Genomic DNA, 12,490 nt, shown 5'->3' on the forward strand with positions numbered 1-12,490 from the left:
TAAACAAATATTTAATTACTACAGTAGTAATTTCTTGCTAGAAATGACATCAAAAGTGGAAAATGTTGGTCAAAAACGTACATTTACACACAAACTGAACAGCAAACGCCATCTTTATTTTTCTAGTTCAGCTGTCACAGAATAGAAAGCACAGGATTGTGGGATATCAAAGGCAGTGAAGGATACATCTATGCTGCTTTCAAAAATCGATCAAATGAAGCTATTTCAGGAGACAGGAAGTGAAGCTAACATGGGATTCATACGTGTCTTGATGCCTTCCTACCTTAAATGTGTCCTCCGAAGGCAGCGTTTTCCAGTTTTCGGACTCAGCCACGGTGTTAGACTCTATGTTCTACATACACTGTGTATTTTCTACGTCACATGAGAGCAGTTAATCAGGCGCGCCATCATGTGGTCGGATCATTTTCTTGTCTTAACTGTTATCATTGCAGAATTGTAAACATGTCTAACTGTAACGTTTGATAACATTTTTATTCAAATAAAACAAAACAAAAAAAACACGATTTCTCAATTTAAAACTAATAAAACCATGGCAAAACGAATTAATTTTCGAATTAATCGAAAAAATTGCAAAAATTGCCCTACATTGAGGTACTAATATGCACTCTTTAGGTACAAAGATGTACCTTTTGAAAGGGTACTGCCCCAGTGACAGCTTTTGTACCTTTTTTTTCTGAGAGTGCATCGGCAGTATGAATGTGCATGTAAGAGAGAGCAGAGGTCAGTGCACTTTGCTTCATTTGCGTGGCTGTAACCAAGCTAAGCCCATCCACCACGTCCTCCCCGGTGGGTACGCTGGAAGTCTCACACCGCGCATTCATCCGAAACCAGAGCCAATGAAGTCCGAAACACACCGTTCATCTTCCAGATTGAATGATTTACAGATTTATTCGGCACCACCTGTCTCTGGAGGTCCAGTCAGGGAACATTTATATTCTTTAAGCTATTTATAAAAAATAAAGTGGTTGAGATGCATTTGGAGCATTCCGTGCATAACAAGGCCTGAAACAATGTAAACAAGAAAATTACATAAGTGAGAGTGGATGGATGGGAAGGAGTGGACACTGCTTCTCTTAGGGAGTTTGAGGTCTTCCTGAAGAAGGAGGGGCAAATAAAAACATAGAGATGCAACAGAGATTGTTCTTTCTTCCGTGTGTTATCTCAAATGTAGAAGAAAGCCATTTTTTTCACCCTGTAACCTTTTATTATTATGCTCAATGAAGAGGGAAGACTGGATTTCACTCCTGTGATTCTCTCATCCCTCAGACATAGCCACCTGTCTCTTCCCTACATTCCCTTCCTTTGTCTCCTCAATAAGTATTTTCGTGCGGAGTGGAGAGAGGGAAGAGGAAAATGACTGCAGAGGAAAATAGAAGGTGTGAAAGTGAAATGCACAGAAAAAAAACCCTTTGGAAGAGAGGAAATGATTGAAAAGAGGAAGTATTGAAAGCAGCGATGTGACCTTTTTGCTGTTTTTCAGTCTTTTGCTCTCCACTCTGCCCCCCTCTGTCTCTCTCTCTTTCCTGTCTCGCTCATCCGGCACCAGCTATATCTGCTGGTGGAGGAGCCATTTTGTGGCCTGTCTCATTACGGGGTGTTTTATTCAGTGCTGCGATGAAGCGCTGGTCATCGGGGCAGGCGTCAGCTGGAGCGTGTGCAGGGTGGGGGACGAGGGGCTGCAGGGGGTCAGGATTAGACAGACACACCCCTTGGCTTGAAAGCTTGAACCTCAAGTTCATCACGCCAGACAATGGAAAGCTCTTCAGAAAGCCATTGGGGTCTCCATGACAGAACGATGGCTTGATTCCACGAATCGGTTCTTTCGAACTGTTTGTTTTATTCATTTGTTCATTCTGTTTGCTTTATTAACTGGTTTCATAGCTCAGAAAAGCATGGACTTCTCAGTTACGTATAGATTATCAGTTTTATTATTCATTTTTATTTCTCCTAGGGTATTTTAGGAGAAACTTCTTATAAAGAGACATACAGAGACATCTGATACAGAGTAGAGCTATAAAATTATATATATATTATATATCTATAAAATAGCACAGATAATTTGGTCTTGGAAGAATTCGAGTTCATATGGAAATTATGGAAGCTTGTTTCCGCCACAGAATAAAACAATTTAAAAGATAATTGCGACTTTTTATCTCTCAATTCTGACTTTTTTTTTGAAAAAAAGTCAGAATTTAGAGATAAAAAGTCACAATTGTGAGATGTAAGCTTGCCATTGCGAGTCATAAAGTCTAATTCTTTTTCTCAGAATTGCGAATTTATATCTCACAGTTCTGTCTTTATAACTTGCAATTGCAAATTATAAAGTCAGAATTGCGATATTTGAGAAAAAAAAAAGTAAGAATTGTGAGATATAAACTCACGATTGCGAGGAAAAAAAAGTCAGAATTTTGAGATAAAAAGTCGCAATTACCTTTTTTATTTTTATTCAGTGTTGGAAACAAGCTTCTATAGAAAATCACTTGCATATAATTGCCATATTATTTTTATATTTTCAGTTTTTGTTTAAGTTTTAGTATTTTATGTGCTTTTGTAATTTTTATTAGTCTTTTTAATATTTCTGTTTAGCTTTCATTTATTTTTGTCCCTTTTTTTGTCCCGATTTTTAATTATTTTCCATTAAGTTAACAATAATAACGTGTTTTTTTTTTTTGTTGTTGTTTTTTTTTTACAAAAGTCTTAGAAGCAGGTGACTCAAAAGTCTGTATTTGCTCTCTATTTAATGTCACTTCTACCACCCCCCTTCAAATGGGAAGACATTTTATATTTATATACACTTTTTTAAATTAATGTCTGTACTGACAATTTTTGCTTTTTATTATTATTTTTTTTAATTTATATTCATTAATGTGAATTGTTGACATGGAAAGCTTCTGCAAGTCCTATTTGTGAACGAACGAGTCCAACTGGCAAAATGATTCAAAAGAAAGATTCTTTCATGAATCTTTCCACTTTCCACTAAATGCCACTAATGTGAAAGGCTGCTAGAGTCCTGCTCTGCCTATGATCTCTCTGTCTTGTCTGTCTTTCTCCCCCTGTATCTATGTCAGAAAATACTTCACTCTGTGACCCATAACCTTACTGTCCTAATGGGGTCACAGTAAGGCACATGAGTCATTCACTCACAGTCAGTGTATGAGTGTTCTTATTGGCTGGCCTATTGTGTCATTCTGTATTGCGACCTACATATACACAACAGTAGAGTGTCTCCCTTCACGTATTTTCTATGCCTTAAACCTGAACTGACACAATCAATGTCACCGACCACCAGTCTGCCATTTAAAATGGCTGTAATGTTATGAATGGACGCCACTACTGAGTGTGGGCAAAGGATGGTCATAGGCAACTGAGTTTTCATAAATATATGAAATGTATTTATTTCTTTATAAAATGTTGTTTGAGGTATTTGTAATTATTTTTGATTTAGGGTCATAACACCTAAATCAAACAGAAACATGTAGATGCCCCCACATTCAGATTCTTCAGTTTGGTAAAAGACAATAGAATATTTTTTAATAGAAAAGAGAATATCTTTAATAACTCTGTGAAAGTTTCAGGTCTTTAGTTAAAAAAAAAGAGGGTGAAAAAAACTAAGGTGGGATTAATGAAAAGGCAATTTTGGTCTGAGCAAATTATCTTTTTGAAATTAATACTTAATATTTTATTATTTCCATATATATTTTATGTGCTCTTTGCATTTTTGCAAATATAATGTATCCGTCCACATTCATTTCGCCACACTGCCTTGATGAGTACTTCAAATGTGAATTAAAGCACTCCATTTTTAGGGAGAAAATGAGTAATAATTCAGAAATATTAATAATATATAATCATAATGCTGTTCAGGAGAATTGAAAGTTCAAAAACAGCAGGAAAGAACAGAGGCAGAGACAGAACGAGCCGAGACAGGTGGAGACGTCGAGGCAGAGAGGGTCCTGACTGGAGTTGTGTCATGTTAAGTGTTTTGCCGGGTCTGTGTGAGTGTGATGTTGGACTGGTTGAGGTTTGGAGCAGGTAATTGTGTGTATGGAGGCTTGGTTAGTCATTTATGGTGTGCCAGACGAGTTCTCCTCAGAGAAAGCTAATTGAGAATGAGCGTTAACAGGTCTCCCCCACCCCGTCAGCTCGGGCAGTTGTACTTAACCCATTTAAAAGTCTCTGCCAACACAGGCACCCTTATTAATATTAATTGTCCTTCGTGTTAATTTTAGCCAATGGAAATCTCTGTGGGCTTGTAAAATGCTGAAGATGACAGGAGTACTGAGGGATTCACGAATATCCTCCTCCCTCCATTCTATCTTTTTCCCTCTTTCCTGCACCTTGTCAATCTTGGAAAAAGCCTTTCTTTCTTTCTTTCTTTCTTTCTTTCTTGCTTTCTTTCACTTAAATTACCTCTGTAAGGGAAATGATTTCTTTTTTTAAGCATGGCTTTTAAAACTGATGTATAAAAATTTGGATGATTAGGAGTGTATTAGAATGATTGAGTTGTAATGGTACCTGTTCTACTCTAAGCCTTAATGGTTGTGCTGAAATGGCTGCGACTATTTCCTCCGCACCCTCATCTTACCCGCACACAATGGCTTTCTGAACTTCACGAGAATGAGCCATTCAGATGGTTTGGGGAAAGGCAAGAACTGAAGCGGATTTCTATATTTAAAACTGTGTTTTGACTTTGATATGCCTTGTTATGTTAGGTGTGCTGGTCGTTGGTCTGACGTCTGATATCTGGGTTTTGAAGTATGGGGTTTGTGGTTATGACATATAAATCATTGGTTCAGTGTGTGGTTTGGGTTTTCTAGGACTGCTGTAGTGTTTTTGGCCTACAGAGGCCTGTTGCCTATCTAAGAGTATCTAAAACCAGTGGTTCTTGACTAGTTAGTTAATCAAGACAAAAACATTATCTAATGCAACCCTGTCCTTTAAAACCAATATTAATACATTGTATGCATGTTATGGGTAATGCATTACAAGTAACACGTGGTAGTAATCAGATTACTTTTTTCAAGTAACTAGTAATGCATTGCTTTTAAATTTACAACAAAATATCTGAGTTACTTTTTCAAAGAAGTAATGCAAGTTACATTGTTTTCCAGTTTATTGACTGACACCTCTCCTGCCCCCGTGTTGAGAGAAATCGGGATTTCTAAACTAAATGTGAGCATGCATTTACTTCTCTCACTTGCACAAAAACAGATTCAGTATTGCTGAAAATAAATAAAAAATGAAAAGCAAACTCACAATATTACGCAAACCTGCAATCATTAAAAATGTTAAATAACTTTATGTATTTAGTCTTTGCTGCTGACCTTCGATGATCCAATTCAACCATACTAATAAGCAAAAATGATTTAAAAAAAAAAAAGCCCAACCCAGATGAAAAAAAGTAACACATAAGTAATGTAACACACTTCTTTCCATAAAAAGTAACTAACACAATTTGTTACTTTTTTAGGGAGTAACGTAAAACATTACTTTCCATAAAAAGTAACTAAGTAACACAATTAGTTACTTTTTTTAGGGAGTAACGTGACACATTACGTTCCATAAAGAGTAACTAAAGCAATTAGTAACCTTTTTTAGGGAGTTACGCACTATTGTAGTGCATTACTTTTAAAAGTAACTGTCCCAAACACTGGTTGTATGTGATTTACAAATGTATAAGATATATTTTTTCACTTTTCTATGAAAAATTTTGGTACTATGTTCGGTCACAGCTTGATGTCTGCTGTAAAATTGGAGTGCTAAAAATAAACCACTTTGAGAACCGCTGGTTTAAACTGTAATGCACTAGTATGAAGGCTCAACTACTCTCTGTCTGTATTGTAAACACATAATTTCCTTTTTTTATTATTTTTTGTTTTTTTAAGCATTATGAGTGGTCTTGCAGTATTTGTTATTAGTAAACAGCTTGATGTAAATGCTTATATATGATATACTGAACATATCTCTACATATTTTTTTTGTTTGCCTCATCTGACCCATTCTGTCTCTGATGATTTGAATCAGGCATTTTTGAATTGGAAGAGTTTGAAAATATGTACTGTATTTTCTGGAAAATGAGTTGCACTGAGTCAAACGTGCCTTGTTGAGAGAACAAAAAAACAAAGAAAAAAAAACAACAACAACACAAAAGTCACATCTGTGTACAAGTCAAAATACCAGTAAATTAAACAAAACATTTGCAAACATTATAAACACTAAAAACCTGTATTTTAGTTCTCCTCACTCCACAACAAATCTTTTAAATTGATCAGTATTCAGAACAGAAATTAAAAATACAAGTATAAAACAAAGATTATAGTAGCATTCATTATAAACAACATTTATTATAAACCACAAACATAAACAATCCAAATGCGATGTTTTGTGTGCTTATATAATTGCATTATATAAGCTGCTTTGGAATATAAGTTTGTAAGTAGAAGAACTTAATAACAAAACTGATATTTTATGTAAAAATATTTATTCAATAATTTGTAAAGAAGACCTAATTTTATTGACTTTTTATGTTTATTTATTTTATTTTTTTGCCCGATTTATTTGATTGTTTTGGATCTGAGGCTATCTTGCATGAAAGTGTGGACCCATTGGATAGCATTATTCTCAATTTTAGATATAGGCAGTAGCACACTCGCACACACGCGCGCACACACACACACAATGAATTGAAGTCATTTTGAAGAAAAATGAGAGGCAGGGTGATTTTGGACAGCTTGGAGAAGCTGCCAGTGATGTCATTAAGAGACACCGGCCTGATAAGGCATGCGGACTGGCTGAATAAATAAATAAATTAAATTAATATCTTATATATTCTTTTCACCTCCCTCTAGGCCTCGCTCACCAAATCATGACCACTGGCTATATCTCAAACCCCCCACAATAAAATCCTCGCACCCTTGACCCTACTCCCCCCCACCCCCCCATGCATCCCCCTTTTCCATCTATCCGCGTGTGCGGAGGGGGGGAAACTGAATGCGGCTTGGCAATAAATAATAAATTTGACTAATACACATTCAGCCTGAGTCACAATTTAGTTCACCCATCCGCCCCCCTCCGCCACGTCCCACAGAGACGAGCGGCCGAGGGACCGAATCCGAAAGAGAGCGAGGCATTCCCTCTTCAGAAACATGTGGCATCTCGATAATAGGCTAAAACGACTAGAATCAGACAGACAAAAAAGCAAGAGACTGGAAAGCATATTATAACTCATCCATCTGGATCATCCAAGTAGATTGGGAGCAATCCCTTGTCGAAATTGTCTTCTAAACACTTAGAGAGAAAAGAAAGCGCCGTGTGTGTATTCTCGCACCGGCTACCAGCTCTGCCAAAGGTACGCGTGCGGTTGCGTGAACGCCCGAGCCGGCGTCTACCTCTCCAGCCAGCCAGTGACTAGGAGAGCGTACTAGTGTTTGTGTGTGTGTGTGTGTGCGGGAGGGAGAGAGAGAGAGAGAGAGAGAGAGACGGAGAGAGGGAGAGAGTGGGGGTATTATGCACTCTAGATGTTGGCTCTTGCTTTAAGCAGCCTGCCTGCAAGCCCAGGTACAGCGTGCCGGCTCTCTAAATAAGCAGCACATTCAGGAACCCCATCAGGACAGTAGGCAGGGCTGCAGCCTGGGTGTGAAATCACACTAATGCGCCCGCTCTAGTCAGGTTGAGCAGGATCACTCACTCTCTCTCACTCACACACTACCGTTCCTCTACTACTGTAGCCCCAGCACCAGCAGCCAGAAGACAAGTGTGGATTGGACGTCAAGGAGGGCAAGAAAGAAAGGAAGGAGGCAAAAAAAGAGAGACAGAAAGGTCAGTACACTGCTTTCTGCTCTTTGGAGTGCTGTTCCACTCTCTCTCCCTGTATATATATGTGTGTGTGTGTGTGTGCGGTGGAGCTGGGACTGCTGCGTGGTGTTGGCTGAAAGTATTGATTGTAAGAGAGTTTGTGGGGAGTGCACGCTTGTTTGATCCTGCCAGGTGCGAGCGTTGGCTTGTTGGGGGGCTTTGGATTCAGGAGCAGGCCAACTGCCATGACAAGTGTCTGCAAGTTCACAGGTGCCATGTCGCAGGTTTTATGTGTGCGAAAGCCAAAAATGTCTCGCGTTTGCACCGTTATAGATCTGATTGAGTCAGAAACGGGGTGTTCTTGTGTCTCAGTTGGTGTGTGACGGGGGTGTCGGGGTCTATATTTAGGCACTGGGGGGCTGGCTTACTGGTCAGATAAAAAGATTTGGGAGGGGGGTGTTCGGGAAAATATATTAAGTCGCTTTGTCACCATTTGAGTCATAGCGATGCGTCTGCGTGACGGACAGCCGTGCCGTACGCAGGACTTACGTACGCAGCGCTGACATATTACACACGGGGGTCACTGCACTCATGACCCGAATACACGTGGGTGAAACCCCCCCGTCATGAGAAACATTGTCAACTACAATGCTTTTGTAAACAATTTTTGACTATTTGATTGGAACTTTTTTACATCGTATTATTTACATTAGTAGCTAATTGTAACTTGTACATATATGCACCAGGCCTTTTTTACTGGAAAAGAAAACTAGGACTGTTTAACGATTAATCGCGATTAATCGCATCCAAAATAACAGTTTGTTTTTACATCATACGTGTGTGTGTTCTATGCATACTTATAAACACATACACATACATGTATATATTTAAGAAATATTTACATATGTATTTATATTGTATATAATATGTATATTCTACTTTTATTCTGGATGCAATTAATCGCGATTAATCGCATTCAAAATAACAGTTTTTGTTTACATAATATATGTGTGTGTACTATGCATATTTATTTTGTATTTTTAAATACATACACATACATGTATATATTTAAGAAATATTTACATGTATATATTTATATTGTATATAATATAATATGGATATAATACTTTTAATCTGGACGTGATTAATCGCATCCAAAATAAGTTTGTTTACACATAATATATGTGTGTGTACTATGCATATTTATTTTATATTTATAAACACATACATGTATATATTTAAGCAATATTCACATGTATGTTTATATTATATATAATATGTGTATTATACTGGATGCGATTAATCGTGATTAATCGTTAAACAGCCCTAAAGAAAACACACTTTCACCCTTGAACATGGATTTCACTCACCGTCAACTACAGCCTTATGCATGCTTTTGATTAGAATTTTTTTACATTTAATCATATTATTTACATTAGTAATTGTAACTTTTACATTCAAACACCTGACTTTTTGACAGGACGAGGTTCAAATTGACTTTAGCAGTGTTGTGTCGTGCTGATGTCACTGTATGGGCCCCTTCTCGTAGTTTGTGTCAACATTCAGATGCCTCGCACCCCACACGCAATGCTGCGGAGAAACAGGAAAAGGCGAGATTTACCAAATTGTCGGCAACACTAAAGACATCAACACACGCATTTCAGCCATCTATCATGGCTGTCGCTGCATTTTCGTGGCGACAGTGATTTATTCTAGCGCGGGAGCCCATTTGAGCTGTGATGGAGAAATAAGCAGCACCCAGTCTGGCTGGAGGACTGAATGCTCACAAACACATATTAACACACAGCACGACAAGATACACCCTTGTGCGACTTCCCATTCACTTCATGCTAAACGCTACAGCAAATGTGCAAAATGTGTAAAGGTTAGTCTACACTAATATGCTTTTAAGCATCATGCATGAATTTGCAGAAGCCGTATAAAGTTGGATTTTTCTATTTTATCTTATTTATTCTAGATGTTAAGAAAATTGCAAACATATGCTACATATGTGAGATGTAAAAAGGAAATAATTCTGCTTCCAAACCACATGGTGTGCTGTGCTGCATCCGCTCTCCTCTAGGCTGAAAACTCTGCACAGAGATACTCAGAGGACAAGTGCATTCACACACATGCACACACACGCACACACACACACTCATAAACACTATGAAACAGTGGCTGAGTTTTACCAGCAAGAGTAGAGCATGATTTGGATTTCACAGCATGTGTTTTTGTGTGTAGCTTGATGTGCTGCCGGCGAGCTCTGAATTTCATCCAGTCGAGTGTGTGCAAGTGTGTGTGCGTCCTCATCTGGCGGTTTTAAGATGATAAATTCTCACTTCAGGTCTCTAACTCTACAGGCAGATTCATCAGAATGAACATGCACACTTGCATACACACGTACGCCAGCGCTTCAGATCTAAGATCATATAGCCCTGCACAAATGGATCTATATATAAATACAGTAGTCATTGTGTGTTCGTAGTGTTCAGCTTTTGATTTTGATCAAAGATTGTGTGAACATGTGTCATTATCAATGCCATTTTAGGGCCCAGATTTGTGTTTTCATATGCGTTAGATGTGTAAATGTGTGCATTTATGTCCATTTCTTGCCATGTCCGCTGACAGAGTGGATTACTGCATGATTTAAGTGCATGTGTGTATGTTCGGTGGTCCAGGTCTCTATATTCGTTCAAGTGGGTGGCTGTATCAGTACCTGGGATCTCAGCTTGGCCTGCTTGTGTCAGGGGAGAGAGAGAAAGTAAGAGATGAGGGTCTTACATTTGCATCACAAAACTATAGCTATATATATATATATATATATATAATAGGCTTTTGTACACTGTAAAAAATATTTTCATGATTTGTTATCACAATATTTTTCTTTTGTCAAATCAACTTAAATAATTAATGTGGTTCAGATAACATAACATTTTGAGTTTGTGTTGATTAAACTAATCACCTCACTAATCATAATTTCAATGAACTCAAAATTTTGCAACCAGGTAACTTTGGTTTTTAAGTTAAACCAACAATTGTTTTTTACAGTGTAATTATTACACCACAAAATATTTGAGTAAGTATTCTTCTTAGTATTAGGAAACATTACTTACATAATGTGTCATAAACTGTAGTGTTTAGATTAGATAGTAGTATTGTAGTGTTCCCAGGACGCTGCCTTGGTGATTTAGCCAGTTAGCTCTGGTGCAGCTGTTCTGGTGAATATAGAGGTTTTTGGCTCTGCTCTGATAACATGACCAAAATTCGGCTCTGCACCTCAAATCCAGGATTAATGACAGCTTTTGGGGCTTAACACAGGCAGTCATTCATATGGACGAGAACAGCGTGGCCGGCCTCTATCCCGTCTTATCGTCTAGGAGAGGCCGGAGATGCTCTACGCATGTGCTGTAGCTTCAGATGCTGACCCTATTGAACTGTGAACTGAAGCTTGACCTGCTAATGTAAAATGTGTTCAGTGTAAACATCACATTCAGATCGTTTATATTAGTTACTGTCACACTGTGTGCCATTTCAGCCTGTAGTTGTTATGCTTGTGGTAAAGTGATGGTGACAATGATGGTGACCATCATGGCGGCAGAGATATTCTTATAAAGCAATTACAAATGTGGCTCTTTAAAATGTACATGGCAATTTTATATATATATATATTTATATGCATATGATTTAATTATATGTATATTAAGGCCGTCAAATCGATTGATCACATCTAATATAAAAGTGTGTGTATATATATGTTACTACATTTATATATATTATAAATATGTATGTGTGTATACACACACACACACACACACACACACACATATATATATACACACACACACACACACAATCACATATGTTAGATGCGATTAATCGCGATTAATCAATTTGACAGCACTGTAGTTCAAAATTCTGTTTCAATTGTTTGCCATATTTTGTAATAAATATTAATTAACACCAATTATAATCGATTTTTGCAGTTATGTCTGAATGAATACGTTTCTTGATTCTATTAATTTACCTCTAATGTTAATTTGCTGTATATTGTAACATGTTAAACATTAATGTAATTTCATATAAACCAATTCATTGATATTAATATTAATATAAACAAATCTCTTTGTAAATGGTGACTGAAGATGTATAATCATTTCTAATTATCCTTCATGTAAACCTAAACATACTAATTAACTACTTGTTCAATTCTTTTGTAGCACAAATTCAGTTTAATTTTCCTTTTTTAAAAAAAAGAAAGAATAGCAAAGAAATAATTCAGATATTGTATTTTTTTTTTAAAATGTTTTATTGCATTTGTTAGTGTTTTTGTGAGAATATCGTTAGTTGTTATTAATTAATTTATTTTTAAAGAAATTAAGAATAGATTTGAATTCAAGCTTGTATTTACAGGTTGTGTCAGAACTGTGCATGTGAAACATGTTGGTTTCTCTTGTCTGTTGTGTGCTGCCCTGAGGACACGTGGATGTTCTGGTTGGAGATGTGCAGCATGGCTTATCTGAGTTGCTGGCTTTTTAAAGGATTTCGCAATATTTCAGTTGGTCAGACAGTATTTCAAAATGAAATCTGTGCAATACTAATGAAACTGATCTACAGTATTAAAAAGAATGTATTGTGAATTAAATAATTTTAAAATGTAGGCATAATTTTTGTG

At 37.1% G+C, this 12,490-nt stretch overlaps 1 long non-coding RNA gene across 1 annotated transcript in view; it reads left to right on the plus strand.

The window, feature by feature from the left end:
• Positions 1 to 7,580: 7,580 nt before the first annotated feature.
• LOC127515176 (uncharacterized) overlaps positions 7,581 to 12,490 on the plus strand; it is an 84,201-nt gene continuing 79,291 nt past the window's right edge. Inside the window, exon 1 of the long non-coding RNA XR_007930778.1 lies at positions 7,581 to 7,839. This is a non-coding gene — a long non-coding RNA (uncharacterized LOC127515176). The remainder of the gene's footprint in view (positions 7,840 to 12,490) is intronic.

This window comes from Ctenopharyngodon idella, chromosome 7 (genome assembly GCF_019924925.1).
Source record: "Ctenopharyngodon idella isolate HZGC_01 chromosome 7, HZGC01, whole genome shotgun sequence".
NCBI lineage: Eukaryota > Metazoa > Chordata > Actinopteri > Cypriniformes > Xenocyprididae > Ctenopharyngodon > Ctenopharyngodon idella.